Source organism: Procambarus clarkii, chromosome 18 (assembly GCF_040958095.1).
Source record: "Procambarus clarkii isolate CNS0578487 chromosome 18, FALCON_Pclarkii_2.0, whole genome shotgun sequence".
Classification (NCBI taxonomy): domain Eukaryota; kingdom Metazoa; phylum Arthropoda; class Malacostraca; order Decapoda; family Cambaridae; genus Procambarus; species Procambarus clarkii.
The window spans coordinates 15,504,416-15,525,443 of record NC_091167.1 but is presented as its reverse complement, the minus strand read 5'-3'; the positions used below and the strand labels follow the sequence as shown (position 1 = coordinate 15,525,443).

General features: G+C 43.9%; 1 protein-coding gene across 1 annotated transcript in view; it reads right to left on the bottom strand.

The window, feature by feature from the left end:
- Positions 1-202: 202 nt before the first annotated feature.
- Positions 203-21,028, bottom strand: part of LOC123754476 (ubiquitin thioesterase trabid) — a gene marked incomplete in the record, with an annotated part of 72,226 nt that continues 51,400 nt past the window's right edge. Inside the window, 1 exon segment of the mRNA XM_069326284.1 lies at positions 203-4,255.

Sequence of the window (21,028 nt, the reverse complement as noted above, 5' to 3'; positions counted from 1 at the left end):
GACATGACTTTGTCCCCCCCCCCCCCCTGTCAGGGATTTTATAAAAGGAAATTAAATAAGATAGTAAACTAGTGAGATGAAACATTAAATTCTAGTAAGCAACTTGCTTAACTGAATAAAATGATGAGTGGTACATAAAGTTTAATATTCATACTTCTTATGGAGCCTCATGATAAAGAAAAAGAAAATTAAAACACCTCAATTTACTTTTAGCAATCTGTATAATCTCATTATATATACATAACAATAATCTCTGGTAAACAATCCATTGGAGATGTACTTGTATGAGTTAGCTTTCTAAGACTTGGTGATAACAACATACAGACTGAACACAGATGCAGCTTCTCTAGCCAAGTAATGGTGGTGACAAAGGGACACCCTACTGCTTTGGAGTGAGTCTTGCAAAATAAAAATAACTACTTAACTGGAAGCTTTTAACTCTCCAGTTAATATCTGAACTTTACCCTGTCAAGAAAATAGCAGACAGGAAAGTTTACAAACATCTATTAATTATGCATTGCTACTCCTTTAAAAAATTTGCACAGGCAGCTTAAAAACATGCAGAAATTAACACTATGGGACTTCACTGACAAAGCTACAAAATTCAGCTTTACAGTTCTGACAGCTAAAATGGGCACGGTGAAATCAAGAACGTTCAGCCATAAATATTCAATAACCTCACGTGTTTGTGTTTGTATATATGCTGAGAATTACTGAATACCATTAAAGGTTTTCGTTCTACAATTTCATCATGCTGTGTTATTGGTTTGTACTGTAACCATGGAGAAGCTGAGAATGATGATGAAATGTGAAGGTGCTACCTTGCAAATACAACCCTTATTAACACAAGCAGCTCCTGTATGTCCTCACATTACAAGATTGAATTTTTGTATGAATACAATACTATACTGTACTCAGAACTAAGAATTTGTATCATTAATGAATGATGAAAAATCTAAGTAATCAAAATTTTGAACATTGATGCAGAAATTAAAGCTACAAATATATATATATATATACCACAATGCACTTGAAGGAGCACGTAGAGTTTGGTTATCAGTGGGATTTATAAAGTTGTACACTAGCTCTCTCGTACACTGCTAATGCTTCACTTACTCTAAAATACAAGTAAAGAAATACTACATGAAGAATTATGCTTAGTTTCATTTTTCATTTGCAATATGGATCAAAATAAAAACTTTATTCAGAAATATCATGAAAATTAAGGAAAAAATATTTTGTGTAAACTATACATATGTACATAATAAATGACAAGTTATTTCAAACAGACTCAAATTAAAATTTTGAGGGACTATAAATTACAGAGACGTGTAATCACTGTAACTAACTGGACGGAAAAGAACAACATAAAAGTTGGGTTAGGTAGCCATAAACACTAAGTCAAATTTCCTTTGGCAACTTGAGACATTAACGTTTTCAAAGATATCTGTATGTGTAGCAAGAGCAAAGTGCTATCAGTTTGTGCTCCTAAATATAGAACATTTAAATGCATCGTATTAGCTTGCCTACAACATACCACTCAATGCTAGGACAGGATTCAGAAAATACTGATAAACTATTCACAACCAAATAAATAAAGAGCAATATTCTGTTCATGATGAAATGACTCGACTCAATGGATGATGTATAACTACACCGAGGATAATGAACGTACACTATAAACTTGAGGGACTACCAGGAGTGTGGACACAAACTGCTTCCTCTAACCAAAGTTACCCAGTCTTGATCACTCTTGTGGAATACATAGTCAATTTGACCTCTTTAATTTTTTAAAATGCTTAATTTTAATCAGAATTTAAACAATGATGGTAAGTAACTTACAATTTATCTATGAAAATATACGAGAAAATGTATCTTATTTTCAACAGAGTATTTTGTATAAATAGAAAAACCATCAAGCCAAGTAGTGTGAAAGACCCCTCATAGCACAATCTATAAACAGCTGCCAAAACAGAATTTAATTAGAGCAAATTCGTTAGATCAATTTGATTTTGCCATTTCCTATAATGACGAAAAATAATCTTGGAAGTAAGATACTGAAGGCATTAAAAAATTTGACATGACATGTCACTAAACTCTGGGCAAGTCTAATGAGAACAGTCATGACAATTCTGTCCATCACTGGTTACAGACTCAGGTATGTGATCTATTTTATCTAAGGTTTGTCCAGCAACACCTGATTTTGTTCACTACCAGTTAAGGCTACTTCTTCACGTCAATCATTACACTGTACAGTACTTATATAATAAATGTAAGACATTCACTTAACAAATGGTCAAATAGAAATGCCATATGAAACACAGTATATGGGACTGTAAAAGAATCTGCATACCTTTTGTATGCTGGTATTTTCTAAGCATACGAACAATTCACACATTTTCCACAACCTAATTACTTGGCCAGTGTTGTGTCTTCACTCGTCTGACATATCCATAAGATACGTTAGAATTCTGAGAAGATCTTAATCAGTCAGGTCTATAAGCTTGATTAACATTATTAAGAAGTCCATTTGTACTACTTTTTATATGACATTTTCTGATAAGATTGCAGCAGCTACATCTACAACATTAGCGCATGTTATGAAATTGTGTTCTTAACTGCTTCATTTTCAGCCACTATGTCCATAAATGAACAGCGTATACTACAGTAATGATAATACTTCATATTTAAAGCCGTATGCATCACCTAACATTCTTGACCAAGCTTTCCGTAACTGGACGGTTAACATTTTCACTTTTATTTAGCAAACACTTTGTATTGGATATCCACACTGCCCTAACAGCCATGTTGTCGTCATTAGGTATATACTCTCGGCCCTGCAGCCCCTTCCCTAAATATGTGAACCATCTACACTGAAACGATCATACTTTATGTAATTTATTCATTTTATTATTATTGTAAAACATTTGCAACCAGTACTTTCAAGCAAACTAACTCACCCTTGTCCTCTTTTTTCTTTAACAATATTAAAAACAGTATTTTTCTCGACAGGAATATCTTTCAGAATAAAATACTCATATTTTCTGAGCTTCCCTACAAGTCTACCTAACACCAATGGCTTTTGGTTCTAATATCTTTAGGGAAAAAGTTGGAAAATAAGTACTAAAAAATGCAACCAAGAATAACATACAAATATTATTTTCTTGTATGTTTTTACTCCTAAATATTGCTAGCAAATTAATTATTAATCAATTGTGAAACTCAGGCTTGTTAAAATTTATTATAAATAATTACTTTATTTCCAAGTGTGGCATTATATTCATAGTATAAGTCTTTGGCACTCCTTTAGTTTGGCAGTTAAAGTCTACTTCAATTCTTGCCGGTGTATGTTAATGAATGATTTATTGCTCGTGTATGTATATATGCATGATTCTGAAAGCACTCTAAGTAGTTAAGAGTGCTTTCAGAATCTGGTTGGTAGTCTTGAAACCATCCTTACACAGAATTAACTTCAAAAATTGCCTGAAGAGTTGTTACCTGTTATTTAACAAAAGTAATGCAAGCCATTACATCTATGACACTAAACACTTGACAGCTATTAACAATATACCTTTTATCAATCAAGAACTGTGTGGATATGGTGCAGGTAACAAGATCATGTTAACAGGAGGAGGATAAATAATTTGGCTTTGTCAATGCATGCGAGATATAACAAAACATGAGTAGTCCGAGCAAAAATGCTCCACCCCTCCTCAAACACACTATTACAATTCTAAACATAATTTGGCCCAAATAATTCAATGAAAACTACTGCATTTTTGAATAAACACATTTTCTAACTTTAAGTGAAAACGGAAAATATTTTGAGTGATTATACACACAGTAAATACACTTAGACCAAAGAGGTGCCAAATTTTTATATCCAAAATAACTCAACCTAGCTAATTTGTATCCATTAATTCATTAAAATACTAAATTTTCTGCACTGGTTCCTTAGAAGTGATTCAGGTTTAGACACTCTGCTTAGTTGGTGGACACTCAACTTTCATCACAAAGGCATAGCAGTAGTAGAGGTGAGAGGGCTGACTGCATCAAAAATGGAAGAAAAGCATACTGTACTTTTTTTTATCCTGGGTAAAAATACTACCTCCACAACAATATCTAGAGAAATGAACAAGTACTGGTTTTTGGAAAGATTGTACAGAATGCACAGAATTATTCCTCTTCTGAATCTCCATCACTAGAGTATCCCTGGCTTGCTATTGGGCGGTTGTAGGGAGCACACTCCATTTGTCTGCAAGACAAAATATCAAGCATTAAATGCAATGAAAATCCCTTTGCTGCTGAAGCCCTCAGTAGCTCCCCAATTTAAGTGCTGGTCCAGCTAAGCCTTAGGGAAGTGAACCAAGCCTTTGACACACACCCTTGCCTACCAGGACGCTGGATCAGAATCCAGCTCTTTAAGAAGTGAGTAGAGCTTAGGGTGCAGAAAATCAGGGTTGAATGTAATGAAACGCCATTTTCTGGGTGAGCCCCGGAGGCTCCCCGGAGCTTACAAGGTTGATATTAAGACCGTGGCATCAGTTGATTAGAATTCTTTTGCCTACTGGGGACAACGTACCAGATGCTGGCCCCCTCACAGAGGCTAGGGAAGCAATGGCCTTTGGACACCCCTGTGTGTCGGTAACCATTCCATGTCTGCCATTGACCGGATTGGCACCCAGAAAGATAGGCTTATCAAAACAAACCCCACATGATAAAAATTAATACCTAAATGCCAAACAAGGAGGCAGAACTCCCAAACTAAAACAAGCACACGCCACTAATGCCGTCACGTCGATAGTCTGAGCAGCCAAACCCCCCTCCCCTCACCCCCAGGCTCTGGCCACTCCAGCTATCAGTTCAGAGGCTGAGCATCATGAAACGTGAAAAATCGCCAACTGGAGTGAGGGAGGGAGGGTGCCGGGAAGTCTCCTGGGCTCACACAGAAAATGGCATTTCATTACAATCAATGCTGGTTTTCTGTGGGGAGCCCCTACGGCATCCTAACTAAAGATAAGGAAAAAGAGGGACTTTCACGGGAGACCAGTCGCACCTCAACTCGAAGTCAAGATAACTGGCTGCAGCTTGCGACCTAAAGCGACACACGCCCTACTAGGGCCAGGAACGTTGACCAGGTAACAGGCGGCCAGGACCCTGTTCGACCTCCAAAATCCTTGCTCCTAAACGTCAGCCCAAGACACGTTACCAAAGACAGCAGCCAGAGCAACAAACTTATGAATGTCATGGGCACATGGATAGACCGCAGGCTGACTGGGCTGAATAACACTGAAAACAACCTAGGAGACCCGCACCCTGGAACAGGGAACAAGGGAGACCTGGTCAACCCAAAGAGCATCCCTGACCACAGAGGCCATGGAGCAAAAGCAACGGCAAAGAGCTGCCTCCAGATATACAACATGAGGTACCCTCCTGGCCTGACCAACCAAGCATCAACAACCCAAGTGCCCCTACGGAAAGCTCCCGTCTCATTTTTCGCCAGAAAAGAAGATGGCTGCAACCGAACAAACCTACTACCAGGACCGAAAGAGCAAAAACCCCTGTGCCGGAGGAGAGCGTGAAGCTCCCCGACCCCCAGAGGCTAATGCCAACAGGAAAAGAGCCTGATCACCTTACAGATGGTGATATATCCTCATCAAAAAGACCAGATGCAAACAGCGGAGTAGTAGATTGAAACAGCCATGTACCGTACCAGCCCGATCTTCTGAAAGAGGCGGAGCTGCAAGAAACAATTCAGGTTCGGACACCGAGCAAGCAGTGCCGAAAACCAAGGCTGGGCTGGCCACCAATGGGCCAACAGGACTACTCTTCCCTGGTAAGTCTCCAACTGAGCCAGGACTCGAAGCAACAGCTGGACTGGGAGGAAGAGGGACAGGTAACCCCACCTCGATCATTTCTGCAGATAAACGTCCACTGTAACGGCCTCGCAGTCGGAGAAGCGCACCACATACGGTGTGTCCTCACTTGAACGAACTATATAGGGCGAAGCCGATTCATTCCAGTGCGGAATTCGTTCCATTCGTCCGGCCCTAACAACCTTCTTAAAAAAAAAAAAAAAATTATACATTTGCCAGGACACATTTGCATTAGGAAAAATTGCACCTGACTCCCAAAGGGCGTCCTTGCTAGTGCTGGGTGCTGGTCCTGTAGGCCTACTGTGAAACCGTACCAAAAACTTTAGAATTTTGATTTGTTTCTTCGTTGTGCGCTGTTTTATTATAATATCTTTCATGCCCTGTAGGTGTCGATAATAATCTGCCAGCTCTTCATCATCAGTCACTTCTCTGACACCTTCCCCCACCACCACCAAACTTCTCTTCATACCATCCCCCCACCACAGGCCCATACCTAGTTAAACACAAGACGAAGTTAGAGAAGATTCAGAGGTATGCCACCAGACTGGTCCCGGAACTAAGAGGAATGAGCTACGAGGAAAGGCTAAGGGAGCTGAACCTCACAACCCTGGAAAACAGAAGAGTAAGGGGAGACATGTTAACCACCTACAAAATTCTCAGGGAAATTGACAGGGTGGACAAAGACAAAGTTTTTAGCACGGGTGGAACACGAACAAGAGGATACAGGTGGAAACTTAGTACCCAGATGAGCCATAGAGACGCTAGAAAGAATTTTTTCAGTGTCAGGGTAGTTAACAAATGGAATGCATTAAGTAGTGTTGTGGTGGAGGCTGACTCCATACACAGTTTCAAATGTAGGTGAGTACAACTAAGCGAGTACTGACACCACCATTTATTATGAATTCTTCATTTTGACTACATAATATAATAAAGCAGTGTTACAAGCAACTAAAATTGTAAAATATTCTCGAGTTTAGCATGGGGTGTATTGAGGCAGCAGCGGGGAGAAGGCCAGACTTGGAGGCGTCTCATTCAACACGCCCAGAAAAAACAGAGGCTAGCTGACTTCCTAACCCCTCTCACCACTGACACACCCATTTATGATGCATTCTTCATTTTGACTAAGGAATGTGATAGAGCGATGTGCTACAAACCACTAAAATGGTAAAATTTTCTCTCCTAATTTTGTGAAAAGCATCAAGTGAGTATAGTATTGAGGCAGCCACGTTGTGCGGAGTCAACAGACGCCATAACTGGTGGGTGGACAAGTCTCCACTCACCCCCCCCAATACATCCCCCTCACCACTGACACCACCATTTATTATGAATTCTTCATTCTGACTAGGAATATGATAGAGCGATGTGTTACAAACAACTGAAATGGTAACATTTTCTCAGCTAATTTGGTGACAAGCAGACAATGAGTGAACTATCGAGGTGGAGCATGGAGGCTAAAGCCACGTGTTGCCAAACTGATAACCAGAGCTCACCACTGACCCCACCTGCCTCCACTGACAACACTTGCCTCCCCTGACACCACCTGCCTCCCCTGACAACAATGTCCACCATTGACACCACCTGCCTCCCCCGACACCACCTGCCTCCCCTGACAACAATGTCCACCATTGACCCCACCTGCCTCCACTGACAACACCTGCCTCCCCTGACCCCACCTGCCTCCCCTGACAACACCTGCCACCACTGACACCACCTGCCTCCCCTGACAACAATGTCCACCACTGACACCACCTGCCTCCCCTGACAACAATGTCCACCACTGACACCACCTGCCTCCCCTGACAACAATGTCCACCATTGACACCACCTGCCTCCCCTGACACCACCTGCCTTCCCTGATACCACCTGACACCACCTGACAACACCTGCTTCCCTGATACCACCTGACAACACCTGCTTCCCCTGACACCACCTGACAACACCTGCCTTCCCTGATACCACCTGCCTCCCCTGACAACAATGTCCACCATTGACACCACCTGCCTCCCCTGACACCACCTGCCTTCCCTGATACCCCCTGACAACACCTGCTTCCCTGATACCACCTGACAACACCTGCTTCCCCTGACACCACCTGACAACACCTGCCTTCCCTGATACCACCTGCCTCCCCTGACAACAATGTCCACCATTGACACCACCTGCCTCCCCTGACACCACCTGCCTTCCCTGATACCACCTGACAACACCTGCTTCCCTGATACCACCTGACAACACCTGCCTCCCCTGACAACACCTGCCTTCCCTGATACCACCTGACAACACCTGCTTCCCCTGACACCACCTGACAACACCTGCCTCTCCTGACACCACCTGCCTCCCCTGACAACACCTGACACCACCTGCATCCCCTGACACCACCTGCCTCCCCTGACAACAATGTCCACCATTGACAACACCTGCCTCCCCTGACAACAATGTCCACCATTGACACCACCTGCCTCCCCTGACAACAATGTCCACCATTGACACCACCTGCCTCCCCTGACAACAATGTCCACCATTGACACCACCTGCCTCCCCTGACAACAATGTCCACCATTGACAACACCTGCCTCCCCTGACAACAATGTCCACCATTGACACCACCTGCCTCCCCTGACAACACCTGCCTTCCCTGATACCACCTGCCTTCCCTGACACAACTTGTCTCCCCTGACACCACCTGCCTCCCCTGACAACACCTGACACCACATGCCTCCCCTGACTCCACCTGCCTCCCTGTCACCACCTGCCTCCCCTGACACCACTGTCTCCCCTGTCACCACCTGCCTCCCCTGAAAACTTCCACCACCAGGTCTTCTCTGACAACCCCCAATGAGAATAACTTCCACCACCTGTCTCCTGACACTAAACCCCCAACTACTGACACCACTTGCCCCCCAGACTCCAACCCTCATCAGTGATGCAACCTGCCTGCCCCGACACCATTTTATCATCCTTCAACCATTTCTCACTGGAAACAATGGGTAAGCAAAATATAATACTGTACCTGTACAACTGTTTACACTTTGGTGAATAATAGTTGATGACAGTGGCTGTCATCGACTGTGACAGCTCGGTCTTGGTGATCGCTTGGACGAACAATCCTCGCTTAATTGAACATTTGTATGTTCCACTGAACATTTAGTACTGAATTCAATTTGTTCGGATCTTCCTGGAATTCACTAGAGCGGGGTTCATTAGAGCGAGGATACACTGTACACTGGAAGACGCCGGGACCACGCCGACATGAAGAGGTCAACCTCCAGGACTCCGCAAGTCCTGGAAGTTGGCTCGGCAGACCCAACCAAGAGAGTTGACATCAACAATCCATTCCGTGGAAAGGGAAATAAACCGAGACAGGCCGTACACCAACATGTTGTACACTCTCCGGATATGAACTGCACGGAGAGCCAAACACCGAGAATCCAGCAGATGAATCACTCGAAGCAACCAGCCCCGAAGAGCCAAGGACCGAAGAGAACTCTCACGGTTCAGGCAATGAACCACTGGAATACAGTCCGAATGGAGCTGGATGGTAGAACCTAGAAACCCTCTGAAGCGACAGCCAAACAGCTGCAAACTCCTGCACGTGCTGTGAGCCCGACGGAAGGACAGAGCCCAGCGCCCCTGGCCAGCCTGGTGAACACTGGTAACAGAGCCCCAGCCGCGAGACAAAACATCCGTGAACACATTGAGAAAGGGCTCGGGTAGGTGCCATGGCACTGAACCCAAAAAACCCAAAGAGGAAGCCGGCAAAGCAGCAACCGATGCAAGGGCCCCGGAGGCCGATCCTAGTGATTGCGAGAATGGCGGAAGGGACGTTCCCGAAGCCAAACTCGACCTGGCGTGTAAACTAGCACGGCGAAATTCAGATTCTCGCACAGCTGCTCGAACAACCGCCAAGTGACTCAGGAGCCCCCAGAAACCAGTGAAGGTGGGGCTGCAACTGCCACCGGAGGGAGAGACAAGGAAACGGTTCGAGAGTCCCACACAAGACCCAGCCAAGTCCGAACCTGAGACAGGACTAGATAAGACTTCCTCCAAGCCACCAGGAACACAAACTCGGGGACCTGGAAAAGAACCACTCCCCTGGCAAGCAGACATGCAGACCGACTTGGAGCCCACACCAACAAGTTGTTGAGGAAGGCCAGAACCCGAACCCCTAACAGACGCAGAAACCATGATCCGGATAAGACACGTGAATATGTGAGGTGCCAGATTCAAACTAAATGGAAGACAACGAAAGCGGAAAGCTTAACGCCTCACCATAAAACTTAACCAGTCCCTGAACCCCGGATTAATCGGGACGTGCCAATACACGTCCCAGAGGTCCAGCAACACCATTCATGCACCCGGCTCCAAGAGAAGTCGGACCTTGGACAGAGTGGCCATCCGAAAGGAGGTGCAAAAGATCCAGGGGTTCAGATGGGACAAGACCAGAATGAATCTCAGATCCGCACAGTCCCATTTCGGAACTGGAAACTGATGGGAAACCCACCTGAGGGATCTAGACGTTTTGACCATGTCCAAGCGCACCCACTCCAAGATGACCTGATGAAGCACAGGGGAAAAGGCCTGTTCCACCAGCCCTGAACCTCCCGGAGGAGGAGGAAGAGTCACCCAATGCCACCGCAGGCTGGAGGAGATGACCCAAAATGCCCATGAATCCTGGAATCAGGCGTGAGCAAACAGCACGAGGCCCCCCCCTTCCCCCTTCAATGCCCCTAACGAGAAGCCGACCGACAAGCAGAGCCACTGCGCTAACAAGACGACGCTGACTCCGAAGGAAGCACCGGCTCAGAAACTGGCACCACTGGCCTACCATGACTGGAGGAACTCCAACAGAACCAACTAGACCGAAATGGGACAGCAACTAGGCGAGGCTGCCTGCAGAAACTGCATGACAGCAGACTCTGCAAACAGCAATAAATAAAAAACCAGCATTGAATGTAATGAAATGCCATTTTCTGGGCAAGACCCGTAGGCTTCCTGTAGCTATCCAGGCTGATATGGATATATTAGCTTTCTGGCATCAGTCAATGTGCATGGAGTTCTTGCCTACTGGGGACCAGGTGCCAGAACCTGGCCCCTTCAGAGAGGCATAAGGAGCAATGGCTAATAGAAACCCCCATGTGGTTGGGAGCCTTCTATGTCTGCCATCGACCGGGACAGGCACCCAGAAAGGTAGGCACCCCAAAACAAACCCTTATTCTGGTGAAAATATTGCTACCAAAAGCCAAACGAGTGTACAGAACTCCCCAAACAAAAATTAGCAAACTAGCAGGTTATCATCACGTTGCCGCTCCACTCAGCGCAACTCCTTCCCCTCGCCGAGAGGGAGAAGGGGAAGCCCCAGACCCATAGTATGGTGGAAACTAGAGAATGGTTAGAAACAGAATGGTGGAACTAGAGAATCTGAAATAACACCCGGATCCAAAACGCTGCCCAGGGGGATAAAGGACAGGCAAAGTTCAGGCTCCTGCACAACCCGCAACCAGCCAGTGAATCACCCGGGGCAGCTCCAACACCAGATGGCAACGAGACTGCAGGTGTAGAAAAGCTGTCAAAGGCAGGGAAAGAGAGACTGACCGAGTGTCCCAAAGAATTCTCAGCCAAGGATGAACCTGGGACAGATCCTATTGGAAATACCTCAAATTCAATAGAAACACACCGACAAACAGTAGGCACCCGAGATGTCCCCATTCTGGAACACAAACACAATATACAATCCAGTTGAGAGGCAGGACCAAAGAGTCCAAGCTCAACCCCCCCGCAAGCACAACTAGGTGAGTGCACAACATAGTGAAGGGCAGACAGGGCCCAAGGAGGGGAGGAGAAACCAGAGGAGGAATACAGATACTCCTCCCCAGGCAGGAGACCCCACCCCCAAATCTGAGCTGAATCAAAACACTGTTTTCAACACACAACAGGTCTTGTGGTGTAAAAAAAACAGCGTTGAAAGTAATGAAATGCCATTTTCTGGGTGTGCACCAGAGGCTCCCTGGAGCTATCTGAACTGATACGTGCTATATTAGTTTGGGGTCATTAGTCACAGCAGTCTTTATGCCTACCGGGGACCACGAGCTAGAATCTGGCCCCCTCAGAGAGGCGCAGAGAGCAATGGCCTATGAGCATTTTACATTTAAAGTACTGTATGTCATTATTGCCATCGACCGGGAAAAGATACAGAAAGGTAGGCAAATCAAACCAGACTACTGTGTGGTTAACATGTGCAACCTACATCCAAAAAGATCAAAATAACTCCCCTAAAAAGAAACCCAACAAACAACATTTTATGCAACTACAGAGCACCACTTGGTTCCCGAACTTTAGTTATCTGAAACTTCCAGCTTCCCGATTGGCGTTGGGGAGTCATGTTACACGAACTAAGTTCGGGAAGGAAGTAGTCTGCCAAGCTTCACGCCGGCCGGGGTTGGGGTTACCCAACACGAACAAAGTTCGGGTGAGAAAGCGGTGTGCCAAGCGTCGTGCCGGCCCGTGGTGGTGGGTGGGTGGGTGGGAGGGAGATGGTTTAGTTTGCTAAAACAAAGTCACGGAATGAACACTCCAGTCTCGTGACAAATTCAAACAATGTGAACAATAGGCCGTGAATCTGTGATGTCACAGGGTAGCAGGCACCAGAGTGGTGGTGCCCGACACTGTCAGTGGGCAAACTAAACCATCTCCCACCCACCCACCCACCACCACGGGCCGGCGCGACACTTGGCACACCGCTTCTTCACCCGAACTTAGTTCGTGTAGGGTAACCCCAACCCCGGCCGGCGTGAAGCTTGGCGGACTACTTCCTACCCGAACTTAGTTCGTGTAGCGTGACTCCCCAACCCCAATTGGGAAACTGGAAGTTTCAGATAACTAAAGTTCGGGAACCAAGTGGTGCTCTGTATCGTCAGCAGAGGTAATTTTCATGCAGATTTTTGTGTCATCTGCAAAGGATGATACAAAGTTTTAACTTGTATTGTGTAAAGAAAAGCAGTGGTGCAAGGACTGTACCCTGAGGGACCAAGCTTTTAACTGCACGTGGACTATTTTACTTGGTTGACTGTTACTCTTTGTGTTCTGTTCGACAGAAAATTGAATATCCACCACCCTACTTTACCAGTTATTCCCATTGACCTCATTTTGTGTGCTATCACTCCATGGTCACATTTATTGAATGCCTTTGTGAAGTCCATGTATATCACATCTGCATTCTGTTTTTCTTCTAATGCCTCAGTGATTTTGTCGTAGTGTAATTACCTAAGTATAGTTACAGGATGAGAGCTACGCTCGTGGTGTCCCGTCTTCCCAGCACTCTGTCATATAACGCTTTGAAACTACTGACGGTCTTGGCCTCTACCACCTTCTCCCCTAACTTGTTCCAACCGTCTACCACTCTGTTTGCGAAAGTGAATTTTCTTATATTTCTTCAGCATCTGTGTTTAGCTAGTTTATATCTATGACCTCTTGTTCTTAACGTTCCAGGTCTCAGGAAATCTTCCCTATCGATTTTATCAATTCCTGTTACTATTTTGTATGTAGTGATCATATCACCTCTTTTTCTTCTGTCTTCTAGTTTTGGCATATTTAATGCCTCTAACCTCTCCTCGTAGCTCTTGCCCTTCAGTTCTGGGAGCCACTTAGTAGCATGTCTTTGCACCTTTTCCAGTTTGTTGATGTGCTTCTTAAGATATGGGCACCACACAACTGCTGCATATTCTTGCTTTGGCCTAACAAAAGTCGTGAACAATTTCTTTAGTATATCGCCATCCACATATTTAAAAGCAATTCTGAAGTTAGAAAGCGTGGCATAGGCTCCTCGCACAATATTCTTTATGTGGTCCTCAGGTGATAGTTTTCTATCTAGAACCACCCCTAGATCTCTTTCTTTATCAGAATTCTTTAAAGATTTCTCACATAATATATAGGTTGTGTGGGGTCTATGTTCTCCTATTCCACATTCCATAACATGGCATTTATCAACATTAAATTCCATCTGCCAAGTGGCGCTCCATGTACTTATTTTGTCCAGGTCTTCTTGAAGGGCATGACAATCATCTAAGTTTTTTATCCTTCCTATTATCTTAGCATCATCAGCAAACATGTTCATATAATTCTGTATACCAATTGGTAGATCATTTATGTAGACAATAAACATCACTGGTGCAAGAACTGAACCCTGTGGTACTCCACTTGTGACATTTCTCCAGTCCGATACATTGCCTCTGATCACAGCCCTCATTTTTCTATCAGTCAGAAAATTTTTCATCCATGTTAGAAGCGTACCTGTCACTCCACCAATATTTTCCAGTTTCCAGAACAACCTCTTATGTGGAACTCTGTCGAAAGCCTTTTTTAGGTCCAGATAGATGCAGTCAACCCAACCATCTCTTTCCTGTAATATCTCTGTTGCTCGATCATAGAAACTAAGTAAATTCGATACACAGGATCTTCCAGATCGAAAACCATACTGTCTGTCTGATATTATATCATTTCTCTCCAGGTGTTCTATCCATTCAGTTTTAATTATTTTTTCCAATATTTTGACTATTACACTTGTCAATGATACCGGTCTATAATTAAGGGGGTCTTCCCTGCTTCCACTTTTGTAGATTGAAACTATGTTAGCCTTTTCCACACATCAGCTACAACTCCTGTATACAGGGATGCCTGAAAAATCAGTTGAAGAGGAATGCTGAGCTCAGGTGCACATTCTCTCAGAACCCATGGTGAAACTCCATCTGGACCAACTGCTTTGTTCTTATTTAGCTCCTTGAGCATTTTTTCCACTTCGTCTCTAGACACCTCTATGTGCTCTATGTTGTTCTCTGGAATTCTTATTGTATCTGGTTCCCTGAAGATTTTATTTTGTACAAACACACTTTGGAACTTTTCATTTAATGTTTCACACATTTCCTTTTCATTTTCCGTGAATCTATTTCCCATTTTCAACCTGTGAATATTATCCTTTACCTGCAATTTGTTGTTTATGAATTTATAGAATAGACCTGGTTCTGTTTTACATTTGTCTGCAATCCCTTTTTCAAAATTTCTTTCTGCCTCTCTAATCACTGCCGTGTAGTTGTTTCTCACATCTTTGTATCGCTGGTATGTTTGGGGGTTCGGCCTCTTCCTGTATTGATTCCATTTTTGTGTCTTTTGGTCTCTGGCCCTCTCGCACTTTCTGTTGAACCAATCCTGTTTCCTAGTTCTGCTTCTCTGTTTTTGGTATAAATTTTTTTGCGCCTTTATCATATATTTCACAAAACCTGACATACATCTCATTCACTTCCTTGCCTAGCAACAAGTCTGTCCAATTATACTCACTAAAATTTTTTCTAAGGTTGCCATAATGTCCTCTCCTAAAGTCAGGTTTTTCATTTGCATCGACGATCATATTTTCTACCAGAATATAACGCATTGCATACTTTATTCCCAAAAAGACATGGTCACTTTTACCCAAGGGAGGAAGGTACTGAATGTCAAATATTTCTTCCTCCTTCCTGGTAAATATCAAATCTAGCATGGAGGGGACGTCCCCTTCCCTCATCCTCGTAGCTTGTTTAACATGTTGATACAAGAATGTTTCCAGGATGAGGTCTACAAATTTACAGGTCCAGAAATCTTCTGTTTTAGCTTCATATGCTTCCCAGTCTATGGATTTCAAGTTGAAGTCGCCGACTATCAACAGTCGTGAACTATCGTTATCCGCTCTCGCTATGATCTCTCTCATTATTGTTATAAGACCTTCTCGTTTACTATCTAGCTCCTCCTTTGACCATGTGCTGCTTAGCGGTGGACTATATGCATTTATGATCATTAATTTATCATCCTCATGGCAGATCTCTAGGGCTATTATGTCAACTTCTTGTGGATTGGCAGTCACTATTTCGTTCACCTTTAGGTGTTCTTTCACCAGCACAGCAACGCCACCGCCTTTCCTGATTTTTCTGTCCCGTCTCCAAATTGAGTAGCCCCTTGGGAATATGACCTCATTTAAAATAGCATCTTCAAGTTTTGTCTCTGAGTGCAACAATGTCTGGTGTCTGCAGCTGTATTATATCACTTAACTCCAGTATCTTTGATCTTACTCCATCTATGTTGGTGTATGCAATCTTGAGGAACTTGTTCCCCCTCTTCTTATTTTTCACTCCCCCTTTCTCTAATGATTTTGTTGGTTTGCCTTTATGTACCACTTTACCGGCCTGCCTACCCCTATCACTTTGTAGAAAAAAAAATTGATTTCTTCTTCATCCCTGCTCTCATTTAAACGTTTTGCCTCGGCGAGGTTCAGTTTCAGCTTCTCTCTATCTTCTTTTGAAAGATCTCGTCTTAACTTACACTTAACTTAACTTAACTTAATTACACTTAGGTAATTACACTTTCCCATCCTCATCACTTTGTAATTTTCTAGCATTCCTTAGTACTTCTTCCATCTGTTTGGTACCATTTAGGGTGATCCTCAAAGGTCGATCTTTCCCTTTACATATCTGCCCATTCTCCTGTAGTCGCAGACATTCTCTATGGTTGTAAGACCTTCCACGAGGCCAACAATTTTATCTACTACTTTTGCTTCTTCTACAGCTCTTTCTGACCTAGATGTTATCTCCTTTTCCTTGCAGCCAAAAATGATCAGGGACTTCCTCCGATCAACTGTGTTTTGCACCAACTTCGGGTTGGATGCCAATTCTTTCCTCACTTCTAGCCTAATGTTTGTTTTATCTTGGTTGCTGCAGTGTTTGACTTCCTTTACTGCTTCTTCTATTTTTTCCTTCTCCTTGGCCACTTGTGCATAAGTGAGTTGCATATCTTTCTTGCACTGTTCTATTCCCTGTGCAACTTCCTCCATCTGTGCTGACAAAAGCTGTTTCTCCTGTTGAAATTCCTTACCTAACCTATTGTAGTCATTTATGTTTAAATTTACTTTAACTTCTTCCAAAGCTATTTTTAAGAGTCTATTTTCTTCTTCCATGGCTTTGCAATTAGTTTCCAATTGAATCTTATCCTTGCGCAAGTCTTTCACTACACCCTCAAGACATACAACTTTGCTATTTAAATGGTCATTACTTTCTTTCAATTTACTAATTATTTCTACATGAGAGGTCACAATAGTATCTAATTTTACCACCTTGTTGTATAGACTGGTTATCTCAATGCTTTCTTCGTGGTGATCAAGTAGCTGCGAGAGGTATGATCTTCCTGTTCTAAATCCATGTTGGCCTAGGTTGTAGAGGTCATTGGTCTCCATGAAACTGGTAACCTGACTCCTTATCACTCTCTCAAATACTTTTATTATGTGGGACATTAGTGAAACTGGTCTATAATTCTTTGCCAATGCTTTACTCCCTCCCTCGTGAAGAGGAGGTATGTCTGCTGCTTTAAGCACATCTGGTATCACCCCCCATGTCCAAGCTCTTCCTCCTCACTATAATAAATGTCTGTGTTACTGGCACTTTGCATTTCTTTATAAATATTGAATTCCATGAGTCTGGACCCGGGGCCGAGTGCATGGCCATGCTGTCTTGCCCACGGCCGGAAGAGAGCTTGATGCTCTCCTCCAGTGCCGGGGTTTTTGTTCCCTTGATCTTGGGGTCGTTTTGTTTGTTTGCAACCTGCTCCTTCTTTTCTGGTGGAAAAGGACATAGTGGGCTTCCAGAGGGGGTCCTGTGGCTGTGGAGGCTTGGTTGGTTCAGCTGGGGGTGCATCATGTGCTTTATTTGCGTCAATCTGGTGGAGGCTTTATGCGGCTACCCTCAAGCCACCGATTCTGTTTCGGTGGACTTCTTGTGGATTGATCTGGATTCTCTGGTTCCCTGCTTCAGGGCCCATGTTTCTCAGGTTGTCCGCAGTGTCATTCAAAGCTTACCAGCCTGTGATCTACCCTCGTGCTCAAGATGTTCGGGCCTGGGGGTTTTGGAAGTCTAACTGTGTCTTGACCAGTGGGTATCTTGTTAACATTTCATGTCCTCTGCAGCCTTGTGTTGCATTGGGGCTTCTGTCGCGGGATTCAGTCTCGACTGATCGCTGCCTAATAACCATCCTTTCTGGCCTCAAGAGTCATTTTTACTCACCTACAAAGATCACAGATAGCCCAAGCTGTAGTTTCAGTTAAAAAGAAATGAGTCTTATACACAATTTTGTGGGATATTTGGGTGTAAAGGGGTGAATTGTGGTAGATTTCAAAACAAAATGGCAATCCGGCAGGCGGTGACACATCCAGGAACTTTTGGGGTGCAACGACACATATCTAGAGCGCACGCAATGAAAGACATGAGTGGCAGGGGCTCTGGTGCTCAGCCTGTCAGCGACGAGCTTTCTGTGACGTCATCAGCGGGCACGGAGCCCGCCCCGGGGAGCGGAGCCCAGCTCACTGTTCGGCTAGACTTCAGGCGGGAAAGTTGTGACCTTGGGCGCTCTCGCAAAGATCGGCAGATTTGGATCTTAATTAGCGAGTTGAGTCATGAAGAGAGGCAACAGAACTCTGACCATATTGAGGCGCCGAGGGACCCTTGGCATCTCAATATGGTCATACAAGACCATAGGTCATATGAGTATTGTCACTGAAGGAACCTGCTGAGAGTAGAAGAGACTTTATAGTGGAGGGAGCTGCAAGTATAGTGCACCTCAATTTGGGGAACCTTGGTTTGGCGAATCTCCTGTTGGGACGCACACTTTTTCTTGCCAGATTTACTCACCCATTTTGACGAACTCTGGTCCGCCATAGTGGGGGATTTGCTTATGATGTTGGGATGGTTCACAGACTGGTGGAAATATTTCACATTATGTCACAGGATAAAATTTTAAATCCCCTTCATATGATAGATTGAAATTAAAATTTTCCTCAGTGAAATCTTCCTCCCACCCTCACCAGCTCAACCTCCCTTACTACCACTCTCTCCCCCTCCCTCCCTCTCTCACTGCCACACTCTCACTCTCCCTCCCTCCCTCACTGCCACTCCTCCTCCATATTACCATATTTTGGCATAAATATTGCACAGCTAAGATTAAAATTTTAAAATACAGTACAGTATAGGTGGGATGGTTTGGCAACCATCGCTTGATCAGCGATCCTTCACACCCTCCATCACCAACTCCCCTCCCAGCGATGGAGGAGTTGGAGTTAACTGAGTAGGGGGCAAGTTTCACTAAGTTTTGTTGTTTCTTTTATTATTGGGGGTTGTTCTTTTGGCATTTAAGGGGCTTTGGTCATGTATTTAAACCAGGCAATGGTTTGTTTTGATTTGCCTCTCTCTCTCTGGGTGCCTTTCCTGGTGATGGCAAAGATGATAACCTTTAACCCTTAAACTGCGCATGGCGTATATATACGCCATGAGTAACATGTCCCACGGTGCGCATGGCGTATATATACACCACAGGGTGCCGTGCATGATTTAAATGGTCCGTGGCTACATGGGATTCACATCGCTTCTTCAGGGATCTTGTAAACAGACGCCATGTTTAAAAAAAATCGTGGGCAATATTCTCCGGTGTGAGAGCCACTGTACTGTTGGAGCAACCAAGGCTGGCGCACGCAGCATGAGCTAACAGCATTGCTGTTCAGCTTGTGACCACAACATCGCCTAAAAATGTCAAAATATGTAACTGCTATTATTTAGCGATGACAATATTACAGATGTCATAACGCCTGACTGTGATAAAAATGACCAGGATTGTGATAATAGCAGCATTGTTGTGATAATTAGCGCTGTGTGGCAGTCGTAATGCTGTGGGAGGGAGGGAGATAGCGTCGTTATACTGATTCTGTGGCCACCAATTATTGTCTGCATTCACCATACCAGCTCAGTGGTTCTCTATGGTGAACACAAATTTAGATACTTATATATAAAGTGTGTATTAGTGTAATAACAGCAAAAGGATTATGTTAGGAGGAGCCATTTGGGTGACAGAGGTGGCGTCGCCTGCATGACTTGTCCAGCTGTGTAGAGGGTGGCCACTATGCACCCTACATGCTTAGGTGTACAGTTACGGTGCATACAACATGTAGATACTTATATATAATGTGTGTGTATAGTGTAATAACACCCCAACCAGTATTGTTGAGGAGAAATTTAGTGTGCCTGACCTTGAATGAGTGAGGGAGGCAGCCGCCAGCTGACTGTGATTGTAGTGATGTCTCTTAGTGCCTGAACTAACTATATCAGCTTAGTTGTACAGTTGTGGTGAACAAAACATGTAGATACTTGTATATAATGTGTGTATATAGTGTAATAACTGCAAAACTATTTGTTTATTGTTTTATGAACGTAATAATTGAACCACTAACATGAACACCATACTTTTGAGTATAACGATGATTCACACATTTTATTATAAAAATCTATCATACTACACACTATTGAATAATATTACTGCAAAAAACTAAGAAAAAATCAATCAGAGACATTGAAATAATTAGGTAATAATATTTTTGTGGCAACTCTCACCTATCAGCTCAGGTGACGCTGACCGCCTCTGACAAACTGCTCTGTCAACGCCCACATTTGCCAGATTTCCTCGGCTTATTGCGCCCAAAATATGTCGCCTACGATTTTATTTTTATTTTTTCCCGTGCTCAAGGAACACAAATTAACATTTTTAGAAGACAAAAAAATTTGTAGAATTTTTTTTCTTGTGCACAAGGGAGTAAATCTCCTCAGAACCCCTTAGCAGCTTAAGGGTTAAATGTAAAGTGATCACAGGCCATCACTCCCTGTGTGTCTGTGAGGGGACCAGGTTCTGGCTTGTGTTCCCCCCGGTAGGGAAAAAGAACTCTGCAGCTGATGGCACTAGGTAGAATGGCACTTAATCAGTGATGATAGCTTCAGGGAGCTCCAGGGCTCCCACAGAAAATAAATAAAATAATGAAATGCTGTATTAACCCTTAAATGGCGCATGGCTATATACCATTTGACACCCACAGGCGCATAAAAAAAAAAAAAAAAAAAAAAAAAAAAAAAAAAAAAAAATCTTTTTCTTCCCAACCTATTAATTTGGGTTCACTGATCATGGGAAAAATAATAAAAAAAATCGTAAGTGGCATATATTGCCCGCTATAGGGCTATATGGCGGGGAGTCTGGCAAAAAACAGGCGCTGACTCAGCGTGCGTCCCAGGCGGTCTGTTGCTCGCCAGCTGTCAGGCCGGAGTTGCCAA